Raw genomic sequence first — 22,284 nt, 5'->3', positions numbered from 1 at the left:
CACATTCCCTCCACGAAGGCGGTCATGTGGACATGGAAGCACATATGGGGACGGGCTGGGAAGCCCCGGACCACCTCTTGCCTCCCTGACTCGGTGATCCTCAGACACTCGGACAGTCCCGCAGGTACTCTGGGATGGGGCCCGGGGCCCACAGTTAGGTGGGTGGCCACAGGCCGCTCCCGGCCCCCTCCCTGGTTCTGAGGCTGCAGGAGCCAGGTTGAACTGTGAGAGCCCTGAGGAGGAACTTCTCTCTCTACCTCCAGCAACAGGCAACCATGATCCGCTTTCTTTCACTTCAGGGATTAGACTTTTCCAGAGTTTCCTATAAGTGGAATCATATGGCACAGTTTCTACCCTTTTGTCTCTGGCTTCATTTAATGCTCAGGAGTCTGTTTTCTAGATCCACCTTGATGCCTGCCCTCCTTCTCATGCACTGTCTTTTAGTGCCGAGCACTAAGTATTCCATCATACGGCCATAGGATTTGTTGATCCATCACCTCTTGAGAGACACTTGGTTTGTTTCTAGTTTTTTGGCCTTTTTTTAAAACAAGGTGCCTATGAACATTCATGAATAAGACTTTTTGTGAACACTTGGGAGGCCTGGGTGGCTCAGTGATTGAGTGTCTGCTTCAGCTCAGGTCGTGACCCCGGGGTCCTGGGATCGAGTTCCGCATTGGGCTCCCTACATGGAGCCTGCTTCTCCCTCTGCCTGTGTCTCTGCCTCTCTCTCTGTGTGTGTCTCTCATGCATAAATAAATAAAATCTTTACAAAAAAAAATAAAAGACTTTTTGTGAACACATTTTTTCCCCTTGGGTAAATACTTAGGAGTGGAGTTTCCACGATCGTATGGTCAACAGCTGTTTCACTTTATAAGGAACTGTGAGCTGTTTTCTCAAGTGGTTGTACCATCTGGAATCCCCACCAGCAGCGCATGGTGTTCCCATTTTTCCACGTCCCTTGCCTGTGCTTGCTGTGATCACTCTTTTTCATTTTAGCCACACTATTGGGTGTATTTCCCCGATAACTAGCAGTAAGTGTCATCTCATGTTTTGCTTCCAGGCCTGAGTGTGCCATTCTGAGCTCCATCCTGGGACCATGCACTTCACCTCTCTGGGTTCTAATTTCCGTGTCTGGACACACTGAGCACGAATACCTGCCCCATTTCTGTCCCCAGACCTTTGTAAAGATGGCATCAGATGCTGTGTATGTATCCCGAAGGACACACAAGTGTTTGCAAGGTATAAAACTTGAGGTTGCCCCCTCTCGAAGCACTGAGCTTATTTGTCTTTCATTTTACAATCATCGTTTTGTTGCCGTGGCCCACTTACTAGTTTTCCTGACTGTAGCCTCCTCCTTGTCTCATGGTCCGCATCACCAGGGTGGTGATCAAAAGCACCACTAGAATTGGACCTTTCTTTCTGCTTAAAACCATTTCCAGGGGATCCCTGGGTGGCTCAGCGGTTTAGCGTCTGCCTTTGGCCCAGGGCGCGATCCTGGAGACCCGGGATCGAATCCCACGTCGGGCTCCCGGCATGGAGCCTGCTTCTCCCTCTGCCTATGTCTCTGCCTCTCTCTGTTTCTCATGAATAAATAAAATCTTTAAAAAAAAAAAAAACATTTCCAGGTGTTGCCACTGCTCTAGGACCCGTTTCATCCTTCCTAATAACACTCATTGAAAACCTACCATGTGCCAGGCATCGTTCCAGGTGCTGGACATAAGGAGTTAACCACAGCAGACAGACCCTGCCCTTTATAGAATGAAAACCAGTTCCCTTATTGTATAAAGGCCCAGAAGCCCAGAGAGAGAATGGGCTGCCCAAAGCCACCCAGCAAGCTAGCCGCAGAGCGGGCACTAGGATGAGGTTTTGCCCACGGTCCAGGGATCTACTACTTCCAGCAGCCGCCCTCTCCTCTGGATGTCTTCTCAGAGCCCCAAAGACCCAAAGCTAAGGAGAGGCAGCCTGCAGGGGCCACCATAGAAATCCAGCCCCTTCGCACCAGGAGCCAGGGGGGCTCCGCGGGCCCCTGGAGCCCAACTACCCCTTTCTTCAGAAGCCTTGTCATGAATAATTGCTTCTTGTCAGAGCCCAGACCTGTGACTAGTTGGTAAATGGTGCCGTTTGCTCCTGCCTCCTTTCCCCGAGGCACCTCTCGATTTTCAGCCTGTGAGATGCTCTGTCTGCTAAGAGAAGGAGCAGAGCAGCAATCTCGTTAGGTTGCTTGTGGCTGTCAGTCTCCCTGTAAATGGGAAAGCCGTGCACGGTGACATTTAAAGAGGGCTTTGCTGTAAATCCCAGCCTGCATTCCCACCCCCCTCGAGCTCCCTCGGTTATCCCAGGCCCAGTGCCACAGAATGCCCGCGTTGAGAGCAGGGCCGATGGAGCCGCCTGAGTCCAAGAAAGAGGAACAGACTTGCCAAAGCTCACAGATCAAACAAAGAGGAGAGGTGCAATTAGGAACCCAGATCTTCTACCTTCGAGCTCACTATCTTTTTCTGCGTCTCATCGTGGCCCTCGAGAGATATACAAGTGCCACCCCCACTCTCTCCTCAGGATTCCTGACTCTCACCCGCTCCTGGGCTGCCAAGGGATCTCCTCCAACTGCTCCCCACGCACCTCACCCCTGCCCCCCCAGGCAGGGATCAGCCAATGTGCGTCAGCAGATCGTTGACACCACTCTGGACGCATCAAACACAAAGTGACTTAATAAAGGGAATTGGGTGCTTACAAAGGGCTGGAGGAGGAGGCTGCAGGCTCACCTTCCAAGACTCAGGCCCAGAATGCCACAACCAAACCACTTACTGAAGGAGCCACTCCCTCCACCCTCCTCAGAAAGCTGGAGGCCCCAGCTGCAGTCTCAAAGAGACATATTGTCTCTGGGTGACCTGAAGATGAGGAGGCTGCAGCCCCAGGTGCCAGCCTCAGGACCACACTGCCTCAGAGCCCAAGCCTGGGGGAGCTGGGGTGGAGGCATGAGAGCCCGACTGTGATATCTGTCCCCTGTGCTCTCGGTGGCTTCCCCTAGACAAGGTTCATCTCTTTTGGTACATTAACAGCTATCTTTGATTTATACCCAATCTGTGGTATAAGCCTTTTTTATGTATTCTGAGCCTGTGTCTTGGGCTATAAACTTGAGTTTTTTTAAAAGATTGATTGATTTGAGAGAGAGAGAGAAAGCATGCAGTGGGGATGACGAAAAGAAGGGGGAGAGAGAGAGTCTTGAGCAAACTCCACAGCTGAGCATGGAGCCAGGCTCAGGGCTCAATTTCATGATCCTGAGATCATGACCTGAACTGAAACCAAGAGTTGGGCACTTAACCACTTAACCAACTGTACCACCCAGGTACTCGTGGGCTAGAAACTTGTAAAAAAAAAAAGAGAGAGAGAGAGAGAGAAAGAGAGTAAGATACAGGGGAGAACTTAGGACAGAGTGGGAAACCTAGATCCACATCCAAGCCCTTCCGAGAAGTGCAGCCCAGTGGTTAAGAGCACAGGCTCTAGAGAATTCCACCTGCATGTGCTTCCTGGCTTCACCTCTGTACCCTTGTGACAGTGGGTGAGTCACTGACCTTTTCCTACATCTCAATTTCCACATCTATGTGACGAGATGACATCAGCACCCAGAAAGTACTTAGAACAGAGACTAGCACTGAGAGAGCAGTTGCTGTGGACTGAACTCTGTCCCCCAGAATCCATATGTTGGAGCACTAACCCTCGATGTGACTATATTTGGACATAGAGCCTTTAGGAAGTAATTAAGAGAAAATATGATCACAACAGAGGGGCTGTGATCCAACAGGATGAGTATCCTTATAAGAGAGGACACCAGAGCCCCCCAGCCCTTCCCACAGCCCCTGCCCACTCACCACAACCACAGTCTCAGAAGAAAAGCCTGTGAGGACAAGTGAGAAGGTGGCTACCCACAAGCCAGGAAAAAAATCCTCACCCGAAAATGACCAGGCTGGCAACTTGATCTTGGATTTCTAGCCTCCGGAACTGTGGGAAAACACGTTTCTGTTGTTGAAGCCACTAGTCTGTGGTATTTTGTTATGGCAGATCCAGCAGACTGAGACAGCTGTTAATTAAAGTGAGTTATCATTGCTATTCTTGATTCTCCAGAGCTTACGTAACCCAGGTTATTTGAGGTCTTGAAGCCTTAGTTACCTGCTCTAGATCAGGCTTTCTTGATCTTGGCACTATTGACATTTAGGACTGGATGAGTCTTTGTGAAGGTCTGTTCTGAGCATGGTAGGATGTTTAGCAGCATCCCAGCCTCTACGCACTAGAAACCAATAATATCCTTCCCATGTCCCAGTTGTGACCATCAATGCATTGGTAAATGTTCTCTAGGGGCCCAAATCACCCCTGGTTGAGAACCAGTGCTCTAGGAGACAAGATCATTGTTTTAGTTTACAGCACCATCATGTAGACTAAACAAAGTATTTGCAGCAATTATACATAACCTACAGGTTATCAGAGTCACCCCTTGAATAGTAGATAAAATTGACCCAAACTTTACCTCATAACTTGTGGAAGGTTTAATATCCTCCCCAAGATTTTTGAAAGGTCGTGTGAGTCCTCACTCATGGTCACTTCTTGCTCCAACTTACTGTTATTGATGTCACTACTTTGTCTTTGCCTTTGGGTGGTCCCTAATGTGGAAAATAGACCCTTTTCATTTATTTCCCCAAATTATCATTCAAAGAAGGCAGTTGAGCCTATCATGGTAACCACAGCCCAGTCTGACATGTCACTTAGGTTTGCATTTTAGAGGCCCCCAGCTCAACTCACATTGCATCATGCAGCTCACTTGTGTCTGTTTGGGGTCTTCTCTCAGGCTTCCCTTCTCAGACTCCTCCAGGATTTTTGCATTTAGCATTCTTTCTAGCTGCCCAGGTTCCATTGCCAGTTGCCAATCTTTCCAAACAGAATCACCATTACCTCTGCTCTCTATGGAGGACAAAACCATCATGCCCAAAACACAGAAGAATTATGACTAAAACATAATACAAGCAAATTTACAACCCATCGATGAACTCAAAAGCAAGAAAGGAAAATCCTCCCATGCCAGAAACACAAGAAAATTCAGAGCCAGAAGAGTGAGCAAGAGCCACTGGCATGAAAGGTATACAAACTGCACAAAATGCTATGTTTCAGTACCCATGAAGGGTGGGGAGGTGAAGCAATGCACCCTGTGCACAAAAGAAGCTAGGAGTGATCTTTTTGCTTATAGCCAGGAACCTGGAAAAGCTGTCCCTTCAGTAAAACAAAATGAGAAAAACACTATCTACCCCTCATAAAAATGGGCCAACTTCCCTGGGCCATGAGTGAAAAAGGAGACACCCAAGAGAAGTCAGAAGTCTATATTTGCTTCACATATGCTGGAGAATCCTAAAGCCATACCTCTCACCAGCTAACTAGATCCCAAGGGGAAAAAAAATTACAGTAAGCCTGCTTAGGTCTCCTGTGGCAGAGGTGACTATGAAACTCAAATCTCCCATATAGGCAAAAGCATCTTCTGGAAATGAACTTGAAGTAATAACCACAAAGCAGGTGGAAAAAGAGGAGGCCAAGACAAGGATCTCTTATCAGATCCACCAGTTCTATGAGGAGCCAAGAGGCTGAGAAGAGAAAACATTTGAGGAGATATCAGCCAACAAACATTCAGAACTGAAGATATAAATGAGTTCTTCTATCAAAAATAGAGCCTAAGCTCCAAGCAACATAAATATAAATACATACTCACATCTGGAGAAGGAGATCAACACATCAAACACTGATAAATCACCTGATCAGTGTAGAAGAATATTGTTTATAGTATAAAGAAACTAACAATAATATACCCAAACAGACATGGGAGAAAGTGAGGTAGAGAAAAGGGACTAATTTCCTTTTTTTCCCTTGAAAACCTTTTTTTTTTTTTTTCTTTGAGAGAGAAAGAGAGAGCACAAGCAGGGAGGGCCAGAGAGAGGAGAGACAATTGTAGGCAGGTTCCATGCCCAGCATGGAGCCCAATGCAGGGCTGGATCTCATGATCCCAAGATCATGACCTGAGCCAAAATCAAGAGTCAAATGCTTAACTAAATGAGCCACCCAGATTCCTCTTCTTTGAAAATCTCTTAAGTTATAATTCAAGAAATAAGACATAAAAGAATATCATATGTAGTTATATGGCAAACCACTGAAGGAACTAAAAGTACTCCATAAACCTTCCAAATTATTAGAGAGAATACCTATACACAAAGTAAACCACAAAAATACAAGCCATGAAGTAAAAGACTTTTAAAGGAAGCATTAAAATCAGAAAGCATCATATAAAATAATACGATAGAACTGAAACCGAACGTATCCTATCGTGTCATTAAGTATATTAATGGGATACACTCATCTATTATTTATTTTTAAAACTCTCATTTTGGGATCAAAGAGTGAAACAACAAACATAGGCTTGTGGAAGGTATCTCTGATCCCCCAATTTAAACATCCTCAGGCTCACTCCTGAATTCAGCCTGCCAAGTAGACAGCTCTGTGGGCCTTGGGCTGACTTCAAGCTGGCAGGACCTGGATAAAGAAGGCATGTTCAAGCACATTGCCTCCTGCCCTTGGGCTCCTCCAGTGCGATTGGGAGCTCCCAGAATCCACATGTGTGAAGCTTGAAAATATGGGAAAATCAACACCTCTGGAAAAACACCTACCCAATGTGAAATGAAGCCCACCCATGGAAAAATGTTCAGCCCTATTAAGTCATCAGGGAAGTGTGAGCTAAGCTCAAGACGTGACACTGTTTAACACTCATTTTAGGGGCAAACATCAGAGTCTTCCAGGGCAGAAGGATGGAGAGAATATGAATCAATTAAACTTTTCTTTTTTTTTTTTTTTCAATTAAACTTTTCTATGTTACTATTGGAAATCTAAGTTTGTAAAATCACACTGGAAAACAACTTGGCATTATCTTATAAAATTGAATATCCTCATAACAAGTCCACTTCGAGGCATGTTCCCAAGAGAAATTCTTGAAAATACACCCTGAGGTACACTCATGGCGGTACTCTTCATAATAGTTAAACCATGGAGACAAAATATCCAAAGGTAGAATAATGGCTGAGTAAATTTATATCATGGAATATTATATAGCAGTCCAAATAAATGAATCACAGCATATGTGACAATATGGCCATATCTACAAAATATCATATTGAGTGAAAAAAGTAAGCACCAGAAGATGATATACAGTCTGATACCCTTTTAATAAAATTACTAAAAGCAAATGCTAGACAATATAATCTTAGAAGTATGACCACAGATGCAACTATTTTGAAAATAGTAGTGAGACAGCTAAAATCATGCTTAAATTGAAAGATTGGATGCTTTCCCCTAAGGTCAGAAATAAGACTAGGATTTTGCTTTCAACACTTCAACTCAACATTGTATGGGTGGTTCCAGCCAGAGAATTAGGCAAGGAAAAGAAATAGATGGCGTTCCTATTGGAAAGGAAGAAGTAAAATGATCTCAATTTGGATATGACATGATCTTATATATAGAAAATCCTAAAGAACTCACTCAAAACCTATTGAACTAAGAGGAAAGATTGCAAGACATAAATCAATATAAAAATTAATCATCCGGGATCCCTGGGTGGCGCAGCAGTTTAGCGCCTGCCTTTGGCCCAGGGCACAATCCTGGAGACCCGGGATCGAATCCCATATCGGGCTCCCGGTGCATGGAGCCTGCTTCTCCCTCTGCCTATGTCTCTGCCTCTCTCTCCCTCTCTCTCTCTCTCTCTCTCTCTCTCTCTGTGACTATCATAAATACATAAAAATTTTTAAAAAATTAATCATCTTCCTGTAAATTAGCCAAAAAACAGTACAAAAATGAAATTAGGAAAACAATTCCATTTGCAATAGCATTAAAAAGAACAAAATATTTAAGAATAAATTTAATGAAAAAAGTACAAGACTTATACCCTGAAACCTCAAGACATTGTTGAAAGAAAGTAAATATCTAAATAAATGGAGAGGCATCCTATGTTTATGGATTGGAAGACTGAATATGGATAAGATAGTAATATTCCTCAAATTGGCCTACAAAATCAATACAATCTTTATCAAAATCCCAACTTCATTTTTGGCATGAGACCAAGAATAATTAAAGAAATCTTGATTAACTTTATTTCTAGAATCTCAATTCTATTCCATTTATCAAGATTGCTTTGACTATTCTTAGTCCTTTGTATTTCCATGTGAATTTTAGGATCTGCTTTTCAATGATCCTTAGGAACAGTACCAAGACAATAAAGTAGGACAAAAACAGTCTTTTCAACAAATAGCCCTAGGACAACTTGATACTTACATGCAAAATAATGAAATTAAGTCCTTTTCTCACACCATACATAAACATTAACTCAAAATGAATCATAGGCATAAATATAAGAGCTAAAACAAACTCTTAGGAGAAAACAGGAGCAAATCATGACCTTGGGCTAGGCAAGGATTTTTTTTTTTTTTAGATAGAATACTAGATGCACAACCAACAAAAGAAAAAATAGACATATAGAACTTTATATCAAAATTACAAGCTGCTGTGTGCTGTGATGCAAATGATAACATTCAGAAAGTAGAAAGACAACCCACAGAAGAAGGGAAAATATTTTCAAATCCTGATTGGGGACCTGTTGATTAGGGACCTGTATCCAGAAAAGTTAAATTCTTACAACTCAATAATAAAAAAATTAATAATAAATAACCCAACTAAAAAATGAGCTAAAGATCTTAACAGAAGGGAGATAAGCACATGAAAAAATGCTCAAAATCATTAGTCATTAAGATAATACAATACATAAACACAATAAAATACTTCACGTCTACTAAGATGGCTACAATGAAAAGACAGAAACTAAGTGTTGGTGAAGATATGGAGAAATTTGAACCTTCATACATTGCTAGAGACAATGTGTAACAGTGCTGCCACTTTGGGACACTGTTTGACAGATCTGTAAGACGTTGAACATAGGATTGCTCAGTGACTCCACTCTTAGATATAGACCCAAGCAAAATGAAAACATATGTCCCCATGAAAACTTGTGTATGAATGGCCATGACAGCATTATTCGTAATAGCAAAAAAATGTAAACAACTCAAACTCCCATCAACTTATGAATGGATAAATGAAATGTAATAGATCCATATAATGGAATACTATCTGGCCATAGAAAGAAATGAAGTATGTATGACACACACCATCCTATGGCTGAAACTTGGAAACATTATGCTAAGTCAAAGAAGCCGGTTATAAAAGGCTGCATTTTGTATTTTATATTTTTGTATTTACATGAAATGTTCAAAACAAGCAAATCCTTAGAGACAGGAAGTAAATTAGTTGTCGCCAGAGCCTGGAAGCAGGGGAGAGCTGGGAGTGGCTGCTGATGGACGTGGGTGACAAAAATACTTCAAAATTTTGGTTATGATTGCACAACTCCAAATATGTAAAAAAGCATTGAATTGTACATTTTAAATTGGTGAACTGTATAGTATGTGAATTACATCTCAAAAAAAACTGCTGTAAAAAACAAGCAGGGAAGCAAAAATGGAGTGGCCCAAGATTTATAATGATGCCTAGTTGAAATGAAATGAAGTAAGAGGAAGAGCAAGGCAAGATCCCAAAGGTGGATATGAGTTGTTATAAAAGTTCTAGTTTTTTACTGTGTCACAGGCTCATAGATCTTTATTATTAAAAGCAAACAAATATTGAACAAATAAATACAAAACGGAAAAGGGCTATGCATGGACCAATAAGAGTGTGCCATAAACCAAGGATGTGACTGATCGTCTTCTGAACACCTGTGATCCAAACAAAAACAGTTAAAATGAGTATCTAGGAAAGAGCAATAATACGCACACTGTCAATGATAATCCATGGGTACAGCTAAAATAGAGCTTAGAAGAAACTTTACGGCCTTGATCTATTGTACTAAATAAGAATACATGCAAATAACTCAATTTAAAAGTTACGCAAAGAATAAAATATTAGGCATAGGAAAAGCAGAAGAAAGGAATTAGGATAAAAGCACAAATTAATCAATTAGAAAATAAGAGACAGAGGAATTAGTACATTCAAAAGCAGGTTCTTAAGGATGCCTGGGTGGCTCGGCCGTTGAGGTCTGCCTTCCTCAGGGCATGATCCCAATGCAGGGATCCAGTCCCACATCAGGCTCCCCACAGGAAGCCTGCTTCTCCCTCTGCCTATGTCTCTGCCTCTCTCTGTGTGTCTCTCATGAATAAATAAATAAAATCTTTAAAAAACAAAACAAAAGCAGGTTCGGGGGGTGGGGAGCTAGTTTTCTTGAAAAAGAAAAGCTAGCCAGAGGTGCCTGTGTGGCTCAGTTGGTTACATGTCTGCTTCAGCTCAGATCATGATCTCAGGGTCCTGGGATGGAGTTCTGTGTTGGGCTCCCCGCTCAGCAGGGAGTCTACTTCTCCCTCTGCCCCTACCCCACATGCTCTCTCTCTCTCTGTCCAAATAAATAAATAAATAAAATCTTAGAAAAGAAAAGCTAGCCAAATTAATAAAGGAAATAGGGGTGAAATCATACACACACAAAGTAGAAATGAAAATGGAGACAATTACAGATATAAAGAAAAGTAGACAAACCATTGAGAGTAATAAGTCAATCCTGAAAAATAAATTTGGAAATCTATGTTAACAAATAATTTGCTATCTAAAATATAATGTAGGTAGTCATAAAGTGTATAATGAGAACAATTACCAGAGAATAAATTGGCTAAATGTCATAAAACTATTACTTCATTCTTCAAAGTCCCAGAAGTTTCCCAAGAAATTTTTTTGACTTTTTAACTCATTCTTTGCTTCTGTGTTCTCACTTATTTTTAAATTAAATTTTTATGAGATGATTGTAGATTCACAAGTTGTAAGAAACAATACTAAAGATTCCATATCCCCTCTGCCCCGTTTCTCCCAATGATAACATCTTATAAAATTATAATATCATATCACAGCCAGGATATTGATGGTGATACAATCAATACATAACAAGATACATAACATTTCCATCACCAGAAAGATCCTTCATGTTGCCCTTTCATGAACAGACCCACTTTCCTTTCACCTCTAGTCCTTCCCTAACTCCTAACAACCACTAATCTCTTCTCCATGTCTGTAATTTTATCATTTCAGGAATGTTATATAAATGGAATCATGCAGTCTATAACTTTTTACATTGTCTTTTTTTTTTTTCACTCAGCCATAGTTCTCTGGAAATTCATCAAAATTGTTACATGAATAACAAGGGAGGCACTCAACTGCTAAGCCACCCAGGAGTCCCCCATTTTTCATTTTTAGTTTTCTGATAGGTGTGTAGTGATACCTCATTTGGGTTTACTTTACATTCACCAGTGGTCAATGATGTTGAAGATCTTCCCATGAACTTATTCACAATCTGTCTATCCTCTTCAGTGAAATGTCTGTTCATGTCTTTCACCCATTTTCTAATTGGATTGGGTTCTTTTACAGTTGATTTTAAGAATTCTTCATATATTCTAAAGATAAGGCCACAGATACGTAATCTGGAAATATATTCTCCAGGTCCTTAGCTTGTCTTTTCAATACTTAAAGAGGTCGTTCACAAAGCAAACACTTTTAATTTTGATATGGTTCAATTTATTGATTTTTCCTTTTAGGGATCATGCCTTCGGTGTCAAGTCTAGGACCTGTTTCCTAGCCCTAGATCCTGAAAATCTTCTTCTTCATGTTTTTCTGTAAGTTTTATAGCTTATGTTTTACGTTTAAGTCCATAATTTAAGTTTTGTATAAGGTGCAAGATTTTTTTTTTTTTTTTTTTTTTGCCTATGGATGTTCTAACACCATTTGTTGAAATGGCTACTTGCTGCATTGAATTGCTTCTGATCCTTTATTAATAATCAGTTGTGCATGCTTGTCTGTTTATTTCTGGGTTTTCTATTCCGTTGATCTTTGGGTCAATTCCTGCAATATCACACTGTCTTGATTACTATAGCGATACATTAGGCCTTCATATCAGGTTGGTCCATGTGTTCCTGGAAGAAAACAGAACTTAAGTCCTTCAAGACCTGTCCTTTAGTTCTCTGAGAGACCAAAGTGAGACCCAAAAGCAGGGAGATGTCACTGCTGCTCTAAGATTGATACTAGCTATGAATCACATTGCTGACTCCAAACCCAGGGAAGCATCTGTCTTCTTCTATGTGGAAATAAATATTTATTTTTTTATAAATTATATTATTCTTTCACATTAGGTAAACAAAGTTTCTCTTGAGATATTTTTGAAATGACTTACACCAGAAAAGTAAATATTTGCAAATAATTTGTAGTGAAAAAAAAATTTTCTTTCTAATAAGATTCCATTCTGGTCAGAGATCATATTCTACAATTTCAATTATTTTAAATGTGTTGAAGTTTGCTTTATGTCCCAGGATATGGTCTGCCCTCATGAATTTCGTGCATGCTTGAAAAAATTGTGTTTCCTTCTGTTGTGTGGAGCATTCTATATATGTCATTTAGATCCTATTGGTTATGTTGCTGAGTTCCTTTACATTCTTACTTCTTTGCTCTCTAGTAGTTCTATAAGTTGCTAAGAGCGGGATGTTGGAGTTCCAATTATAATTGTGGATTTATCTATTTCTCCTTTCAGCTCTATTAGCTTCTCCTGTATTTTGAGGCTCACTTGTTTGGTGCGTACACTCTTAGCATTGTTATGTCTTGCCAGTGGACTGATCCTTTTATTTTTATTTAATATTCATCTTTGTAATAATTTCCATTGTTCTAAAATACTTTATCTGATATTAATATAGCCAGAGCTGTTTTTTTAATCAATGTTTTTATGATATACCTTTTTAATTCTTTATTTTCAGCCATGTTTTTTAATCTGCTCTATGGATTAAATCCGCCAATTTATCTTTAATTAGTATATTTAGACCATTTGTATTTAAGATAATTACTAATATAATATAGAGTCCAAGTCTGCTATTTTATTAATTTTTTTGTTTCTTCAGTTTCTAAACTCTGTTTTACTTTTACCACCTTCCTGTAGATTATTTAAACACCTTTAATTCCATCTTGATTTATTTATAATTTTTAGTATATCACATTTTATATTTATTTTCATGGTTGCTCTAGGTATTACAATATACATGCATAGCTTATCATAGTCTATTTGTATTGACTTTATACTACTTGGAATGAAATTCAGAAAACTTACTTACATTTAGGTCTATTTGCCTTCTCTACCTTTAAATGCATTTTTGTGAATGTTCTTCTATATACATTGAGCACCACATCAGATGGCATCATAATTTTTGCTTAAAACATCAACTATGATTTAAGAAACTCGGGAGAAGTAAGATAGTCTGTCATATTTACTCCTATTTTTATTCTTTGTAATATTCGTCTTTCTTTTCTGAACTTCTTTTTTTTTTTTTGAACTTCTAACACTTCTATTTTCACTTCTTTGTTTAGGAAAGTTCTTTCAGCCATTCTTTAAGAATAGGCTTACTAGCAAAAATTCTCTTCATTTTCCTTCATCTGAGAACCTTTTTATTTCCCCATTCATTCCTAAAGGACACCTTCTCTGGATATAGAAGCTACCAATGGCACCTCTTTTCTTTTAGTACTTGAAAAATGTCCTCTTCTGGCCTCCATTGATTTGAGATGAGAAATCCTCTGTCATTCAAATCAGCGATCCCCTACAGATTGTTTCTTTCTGTATATTTTCAAGATTTTTTTTCTTTGTGGTTTTCAGAAGTTTAATTATGATGTATCTTGTTATATTCTTCTTTGTGCTTCTCCTATTTGGGATTCATTCTGCTTCTTGAATCCAAGGTTTATGTTTTTCACCAAATTTTGAAAGTCTTCAGCCTTCTTTGAGGTTTTCCTTTTTCTTTTCTTTTCTTTTTTTTTTTTTTTCAGGCCTTGTCTCTCTTTTCTAGGATTCCAGTGATACAAATATTGATTCTTCTGATACCATCATCTAAGTTCCTGAGATTCTGTTACTTTTTTTTTTCAGTCTATTTTCTGTTGATCAGATTAGGTAAGTTCTATTGAACTATTTTTTATTTATTTATTTATTTATTTATTTATTTATTTATTTATTTATGACAGTCACACAGAGAGAGAGAGAGAGAAGCAGAGACACAGGCAGAGGGAGAAGCAGGCTCCATGTACCGGGAGCCCGACGTGGGATTCGATCCCAGGTCTCCAGGATCGCGCCCTGGGCCAAAGGCAGGCGCTAAACCGCTGCGCCACCCAGGGATCCCTCTACTGAACTATTTTCAAGTTCTCAGATTCCATCGTCTGTCATTTCCACTCCATTACTGAGCCCATCCCTGTGAGTTTTTATTTGTTGTTGTATTTTTCACTTTTATGATTTCCACTTGGTTCTTTTTTATAAGTTCTATTTATCTACTGAGATTTTCTATTTTTTTTCATTTGCTTTAAGGGAATTCATAATTGTTTGTTGAAGCGTTTTTATAATGGCTGCTTCAAAGTCCTTGTAGGATAATTCCAACATCTGATCATCTCAGTGTTGATTGCCTGTTCTCATTCATCATGTGGCTTTCCTGGTTTTTGGTATGTGAGTGATTTTTTTTAATGTATCCTGAACATTTTGGATATTATGAGTCTCTTTATCCTATTCATCATTTTTCAGCAAGCAATCCCACCTGTTGAGGTGCAGCAGAGAGATAGGTGGGCATGTGTGTGTTCACCTTCTTGCTGGATCCCATTGCCACCAAGGATCAGGAAAGGAAGGGCTGACTCATACCATGGTATTATGGCAGGCTAGGAGAGGAAGCTTAGCTACCCCCTGCAGGGCCCTGCTGACACCATAACACCAGGGGAAAGGAAGGCAAAAATGGAAGTGCCAACTGGCCCTGCCTACCTACCACTATCTCATTTCTCCTTGTATGCTGAGTAGAGATGGAAACTCAACTCCTCACTAGACCTCAGAGTCTCTCATCATGGGGGGTTGGAGCACTGATTGCTTCCACCAGTCAGGATCTGGAAGACCAGCTTCCCACTCAGCCAGTCAACAACATCCCAGCAGGGAAATGGAAGCACCACCTGGTTCTGCTGGAGAGAAATGGAAGGTTACCTCTCTGCTTGGTTCCACCAGAGTGGGGAGCAGGATGCTGTCTGCTTCAGTGAAGTAGAGGGGGTACACAGAGCGGGGGCTGGGGGCTGGGCAGAATATGGAAGCTCAATTTCTGGCTCAGTTCTGCTAGAACAGTTGTGGGTAGGTATGGTTTTCCCTTTGGCATTCAGGGGGAGTTAAATGGGCATTGCTAAAGGGTGTTCTGTTGTTAGGTCAGCCTTTCCCCAGTCCTCTGGGTAAAGGTAACCATTTTCTTTGGAGAATTTTTTTTGTTTTGGTTTGGTTTTTTTGTTTGTTTGTCTTTGATCTATGCCTATTGATGGTTCAGGGTTGGAGGCTCCTGTGGCATCCTGACTGGGATGTACAAGAGGCAACAAGGGAACCCGAAGAACCCTCTACCATATCATTCATCAAACCCCATAGATCCTTTGCCCTTTCACCTGCCAGAGTAGTTCCATGTTTGTTTGTTGTCTCATGGCAACAATATTTTAGTTGTAAGAGGGAAGGCCTGGGAGGAATGGGGCTACTTTATCTTGGCAGAACTGGGACAGGAATTTTCTTTTAATGTGCACTTTTTCTAAAGAATACTAAGGGGAAAAGGTACAAATGCTAACTGTCCAGCTTGATGATTTTGCACACTGAATGCATCTGTGTAACTTGCACCCAGTTCAGAAAACATTATACGACTATATCTTCCAGAAGTTGGCTTTGTGCCCTTTTATTTTTTTTTTTAAGATTTCACTTTTAAGTAATCTTTACAACCAACATGGGGCTCGAACTCACAAGCCTGCAATCAAGAGTTGTTTTGTATCCCTTTTAATCTCTCACTTCCCCAAGGGTAACCTCTCTCGATTTCTCACATAGTAGATTAGTTTTGCCTGAGAGACCTTACTCTTTCTTCCAATAAACAATAGAATAGTGACTGATCACTTACTTTAGTCCAGGGTGAAGGCTGGATTCCAGCTCTAGTTTGGCTCCATCTGCCTCTAGTCTGCCTTTGTTCCTTAGGAATAGTTAGTTCCCTGTAGGAGAGACTTTTCTCCCTGATACCAAAGATGTGGTATCTTTTCCAACACCAATGATCTGATTCTCCAACACCAACTGAGTCTCCAGTGATTTAATTCAATTCTAACACGACCTGGAGTTGCTGCACATCCCAGAGGATAAAGAGCTCATACCCACAAAATGCCCTCACTTCAGACATGTAACAAATCCTAGTACTTCTTTTTTTTTTTTTTATGATAGTCACACGGCGGGGGGGGGGGGGGGGGGGGCAGAGACACAAGCAGAGGGAGAAGCAGGCTCCATGCACCAGGAGCCCGATGTGGGATTCAATCCTGGGTCTCCAGGATGGCACCCTGGGCCAAAGGCAGGCGCCAAACCGCTGCGCCACCCTGGGATCCCCAAGTCCCAGTACTTCTGACCAAGGCCTATGAATTTGGGGATTCTCACAGCCCCCTCCTCCAGATTCAATAATTCGTTAGAATGACTCACAGAACTCAGGAAAACATTTTACCTACATTTTCTTATTTATGATAAAGGATGCATCTCAGGGACAGCCAAACGGAAGAGATGCATAGGGCAAAGTATGGGGTGAGGGCAGTGCTTTGGAGCATCCCTGCCCTCCCCAGCATGCCACCTTAACAGGACTTCATGTGTTCACCACCCTCAAATGGAGATCTGGGGGTGGGTAGAGATGAAAGCCCCAGCCTTCCAATCAAAACTTGGTCTTTTCTGAAGTTTTTTAGAAGCTCCTGGCTGGTCACCAATCATCTCATTAGGATACAAAAAACATTGTTATCTCTAAGGAAGTTCCAAGGGCTTTAGGAGCTCTGTGTCAGGGAGGCAAAGATCAAATATAGATTTTTTTTATTATATCACACTATGGTTCTCAACTGGGACCTACCTGATGGGCCTCAAACTCTTTGTGTTGCAAGACTGGCAAAAGCTCTGTTGCTTTGTCTAACTTTCTACCTGGGGTCTTAGCATTCTTCTCCATTAAATTCCAGAGTTTAGTAAGCTGCTTGAAGTAAAAACTAGCCAAGTACTTGAGCCTCCTCCAAAGTCTCTGCCAAAAGATCTCTTGATGGGTACACTTTCAGTGGCATCCTGCTACCTGTATAAAGTCTAGATTATCAGCCTCTGTCTGTACCCAGAATCAGCAAATCCTGCTGCTGTAGAAAGGGCTGAAAAGAATCAGCACACTTTTCCTAAAAAGCACACTTATCCCTTCTCTGAGCTTCAACTTCTCTGGTTTTTGTTGTCTCAGTATCCTCTCATATCTTCAAATAAATGATTTCTTTATTTTTCAGCCATGTTTGTTGTCTTTTTAAAAAAAAATATTTTATTTATTTATTCATGAGAGGCACAGAGAGAGAGGCAGAGACACAGTCAGAGGGAGAAGCATGTTCCTTGTGGGGAGCCCAATGCAGGACTCTATTCCAAGACCCCAGGACCATGCCCTGAGCCAAAGGCAAACGCTCAACCGCTGAGAAACCCAGGTGTCCCGTGTTTATTGCTCTTGATGAGACTGTGGTTTGCCATACGCTATCCCATCCTGCCTGGAAGATAATCCCATTGCTACTTCAACTGCTCCAAAATGCTTCATCCATTAGAATAATATGCAATCAAAGTGGCATAAGACAAACACCAGACCAAACCTAGTTATGAATTTTGTTATAAAATTACTAATATCCTGTCGAAACTAACAAAATCTAGCAGTACACTAAAAGTATAATACAACATGGCAAAACAATAATCATGGCAGGAATGCAAGGATTGTTCAAATTTACCATAATAAAAAATAAGGGAGAGAAAAAACAAGTTTATTCTCACAGATGGAACAATAAAGATTATTACAAAGAGAGCATCCAAGTGTTAAAAAAAAAACTCTTGATAAAATAGGAATATTTTCTCTATATAAAAGTCAAAATTCAGCACTGAACTGTGTAAAGTTGTAAAGAAGGTAAAGGTTCCCAAGATTATTATATTACTTAATATCGCTGCAGAAGTAACTATGCATTGAAACTTTATTAGAGAAATATATAAGATGTAAAAATTGGAAAGAAGAGGTAAAAACTTGCCTTTTTGTAGATAATATCCTTCCCTTCCTTATCTGGGGATCGCAAAAGAACTAAAAAACTATTAGAAAGAATAAGAGAATCTGGAAAATGGTTACAAAGTTAATATGCCAAATTAGCAGGCATCATATATATAATCAACAAACACTTAGAAAATGTAATGAAATACAGATCCCATATTTGGAACAGTAAAAATTAACATATGAAGGAATAAACACAATAAGCAATGTTAAAGATCCATATAAAGAAATCTTTAAAATAGGGACGCCCGGGTGGCTCAATGGTTGAGCATCTGCCCCTGACTCAGGGCATGGTCCTGAGGGACCACAGGGAGCCTGCTTCTCCCTCTGCCTGTGTCTCTGCCTCTCTGTGTGTGTCTCTCATGAATGAATAAATAAAATATTGGGAAAAAAAGAAAGAAAGAAAGCTTTAAAATAGAAAATAGCAGGGAAAAAGGTCTGACAAATGGAAATATATAGATCCATTTAGTTAATTATAAATGCAGTATTCTAAACAGGTCAATTTCCTATAATCTATAAGAAATAATCCTATAATCTTTCCTATAATCTTCCTATAATCTATAAATTTAACACAAACCCAACTTAAAATGACCATGATTTTTTTCCCAACTAGACTCTGTGACTTTTATTGTATATATTTTTATTTTTGATACAATTATAAATTTTCAAAGAGTTAAAAGTACCCTACAAAGAACTCTTATTTTAACCATTTGAAAATAAATCACCAACATAAACTGCCAAAATAATTTGCCAAGATAAATTCTTATGACCCTTGAATACTTTAGTGTCTTTTATTCTTATGTTCTTATATTCTTAATATTCTTATGTATTATTCTTGTAATAACCACAGTAGTGCCACTGTGTAAAATTAACATTTTACATTGCTACCATCTAATCCTCAGGTCCCCTTCAAGCTTACCATTTGTTCCAAAAATAACCTTTATAGTCAAAGTAATTGTCATGTTTTGTTAGTGTCTTTTATTATGGCATTGTTTCTTAGCCTTTACTTAGCTTGTATGACCTTGAATTCTAAAGGATTATAGGCCACCTTTTTTTAAAAAATTTTTTTAAGATTTTATTTATTTATTTATTCATGAGAGACACAAAGAGAGAGAGAGGCAGAGACACAGGCAGAGGGAGAAGCAGGCTCCATGCAGGGAGCCCGATGTGGGACTCGATCCCAGGACTCCAGGATCAAGCCCTGGGCCAAAGGCAGGCGCTAAACTGCTGAGTCACCCAGGGATCCCCTATAGGCCTTCTTTTTTTAAAAAAAAGAATATATCTCAATTTTGGTTTGTCTGCTATTTCTTCATAATTAGATTTAAATTAAGCGTCTTACTTATGAATATTCCAGAAGCAATGTTGTTTTCTTGTTGCATCTTATCACATGGCACATAATTTCAATGTGTCCCATTACTGATGATGTTCACTTTGATCGCTTGATTAAGGTGGTGTCTCTAGGCTTCCCCAGAGTGAAACTACTTCTTTCCTCTTTATAACTAATACATATTTTGAGGGGAGGTACTTTGACACTATATAAATACTCCATTCCTCATGAAAGTTTACATTCATTCAATAATTTATTTATATCTGTATGGATTCACAGATTCTTATTTTATTCAATGGTTTATAATCTGTAACTATAATTTATTTTGGCCTTTGAGAGCCTCCTCAAGCTGGCTTTCTTGCTCTTTAGAATGATGGGCTTCCCCATCATTCTTTGAACCCTTTCTTACTCTCTGGCACAAGATGCTCTGGCCCTGGAATCAGCCATTTCTGTAAGGACCTCTAATTTCTTTAGTGGAGAAGGGTGTTGGAGGCAGAATATTGATGCGCAAGGATGTCCTTGCCCTAATCCTCAGAACTTGTGAATACACTACCTTACATGGAAAAGGAACTTTGCAGATGTGATTAAGGATAATGAGATGCGGGTGGGTATTCCGGACCAGGCAGTCCCTAAAAGTAATCACAAGAATCTTTATAGGTGAAAGAGGGCAGCAGGAGATTCAGAGTCAGAGAAAGAGAAGTGAGGATGAAAGCAGAGGTCAGAATGATGCAATTGTTGGCACTGATGATGGAAGGAGCCATGAGCCGAGGAACGTGGGCAGCATGTGGAAGTTGGACAAGGCAAGGAAATGATTCTTCACTAGAGCCTCCAGAATGAACTGATGTTTCAGACCTTCCAACATCTTGGTTTTGAATCCTATGAGACCCATTTCAGGTCCAACCTCCATAATTGTAAGATAACAGATGTGTTGTTTTTATTTATTTATTTATTTATTTATTTATTTATTCAGAGAGAGTGAGAGGCAGAGACACAGGCAGAGGGAGAAGCAGGCTCCATGCAGGAAGCCCGACGTGGGACTCGATCCTGGGACTCCAGGATCACACCCTGGGCTGAAGGCAGCGCTAAACCGTTGAGCCACTGGGGGCTGCCCCAGATGTGTTGTTTAAAACTACTAAGTGTGTGATAACTTGTTACAGCAGCAACAGGGAACTAATTCAAATGGGTGTGCTCATTGCTGTTGGAATGTCACTGCTCCGAGGTCCTTTCAGTGACCAGAGCTAGCATATGCACGCTACACATACATTTACACTTATGTTTATTTCTATAGGTACAGATCTAGAAAAGTTCACAGCAATTCCTTTAATCCCGGTCCAACATCACAAGATGCTTTCTAGTTTTCTCCATTCCTATACTTGCAATTCCCTTCTCTATTGTCAGAACCCTTGCTTTCGTATCTCTTCTTTGACCCATCCCCCCCCACCCCCATGGTAAATAACCAATCCCTTACTTTGACCACCACCTCCCCTGTTTCTTGTCCAGTTTGGGCTCCAGTTCCCCATGGCAAGCCATTCTCCTGCCTGCATGTCCTCACATTTGTTAAGCTAGACAATGATTTAAAAATTACTTATGGGGATGCCTGGTGGCTCAGTGGTTGAGTATCTGCCTTTGGCCCAGGGTGTGATCCTGGAGTCCCAGGATCGAGTCCCATATTGGGTTCCCTGTAGGGAGCCTGCTTCTCCCTCTGCCTATGTCTCTGCCTCTCTCTCTGTGTGTCTCATGAATAAATAAATAAATAAAATCTTTAAAATAAAAAATAAAATAAATAAATAAAAATTACTTATGGAAAAACAAACTTACAACAGGAAGCACAAAAATTATGAAAATGGTAATGCTAAGAAAGAACTAATCCAATTAGCCCATCAACCTAGAGTGATTAAGTATTAGATATTGGCACATTGACAAAGAGACAGATCAATGAAAAAAATTAAAATTCCAATTTTTAGAAAGCCTCCAAAGAGTAATTTAGTATGTGTAGTAAATATGACATTCTAATTCAGTGGAAAAATGAAAGTAATTGGGTAAATAATATTAGGGCAATTGCTAAATATAAGAAAACATAAAATTTCTGGATACCAACTTTACTTCTTAACCAAAAGCAAATTCTAGATAGATTAAGCTAAAAGATAAAACCACGAAAGTTCTATGTACAAGTTATATTGTATATAAAACATAAGTGATCTAGATATAGATACAGTATGAAAACATACATAGAGGGATATATCTAGCTAGCTTTAGATTTATAGAACATATGGAATAGAACTAATATTCCTAATAAATAAAGAGCACTTATGAGTTAATAAGAAAGAGACCAACCAGCAACAGTAACATGAATGTTCATATGAGATCAGTATGATCACGTGAGAAAATTACGCAAAGCCATTATAATTAAGTCAATAAAATTTAAAATCATGGATTAAATTTTTCATCTATCAGTATAGAAAAACATTCAAAGGTTCCATAATACAGAAACTGTATTTGCAAGGGTGAGAGTATAAATTGGTGCAAGGGCAATTTGACAATCTCAAATTGTTCAAATTAAGTATGTATATATATATCACTTTAGCATTGCTTCTTTTAGGAATTTAACCTACTGTTATACGTTGTTCAAAGCTGAATATATAAGGATGTTCGTTGCACTATTGTTTAAAGAAAAAAAGAACATTACCAACAATCCAAATATCCTCCCAAAATTTGGCTACT

This window comes from Vulpes vulpes, chromosome 4 (assembly GCF_048418805.1).
Source record: "Vulpes vulpes isolate BD-2025 chromosome 4, VulVul3, whole genome shotgun sequence".
Lineage (NCBI taxonomy): Eukaryota > Metazoa > Chordata > Mammalia > Carnivora > Canidae > Vulpes > Vulpes vulpes.
This window is presented reverse-complemented; position numbering follows the sequence as displayed.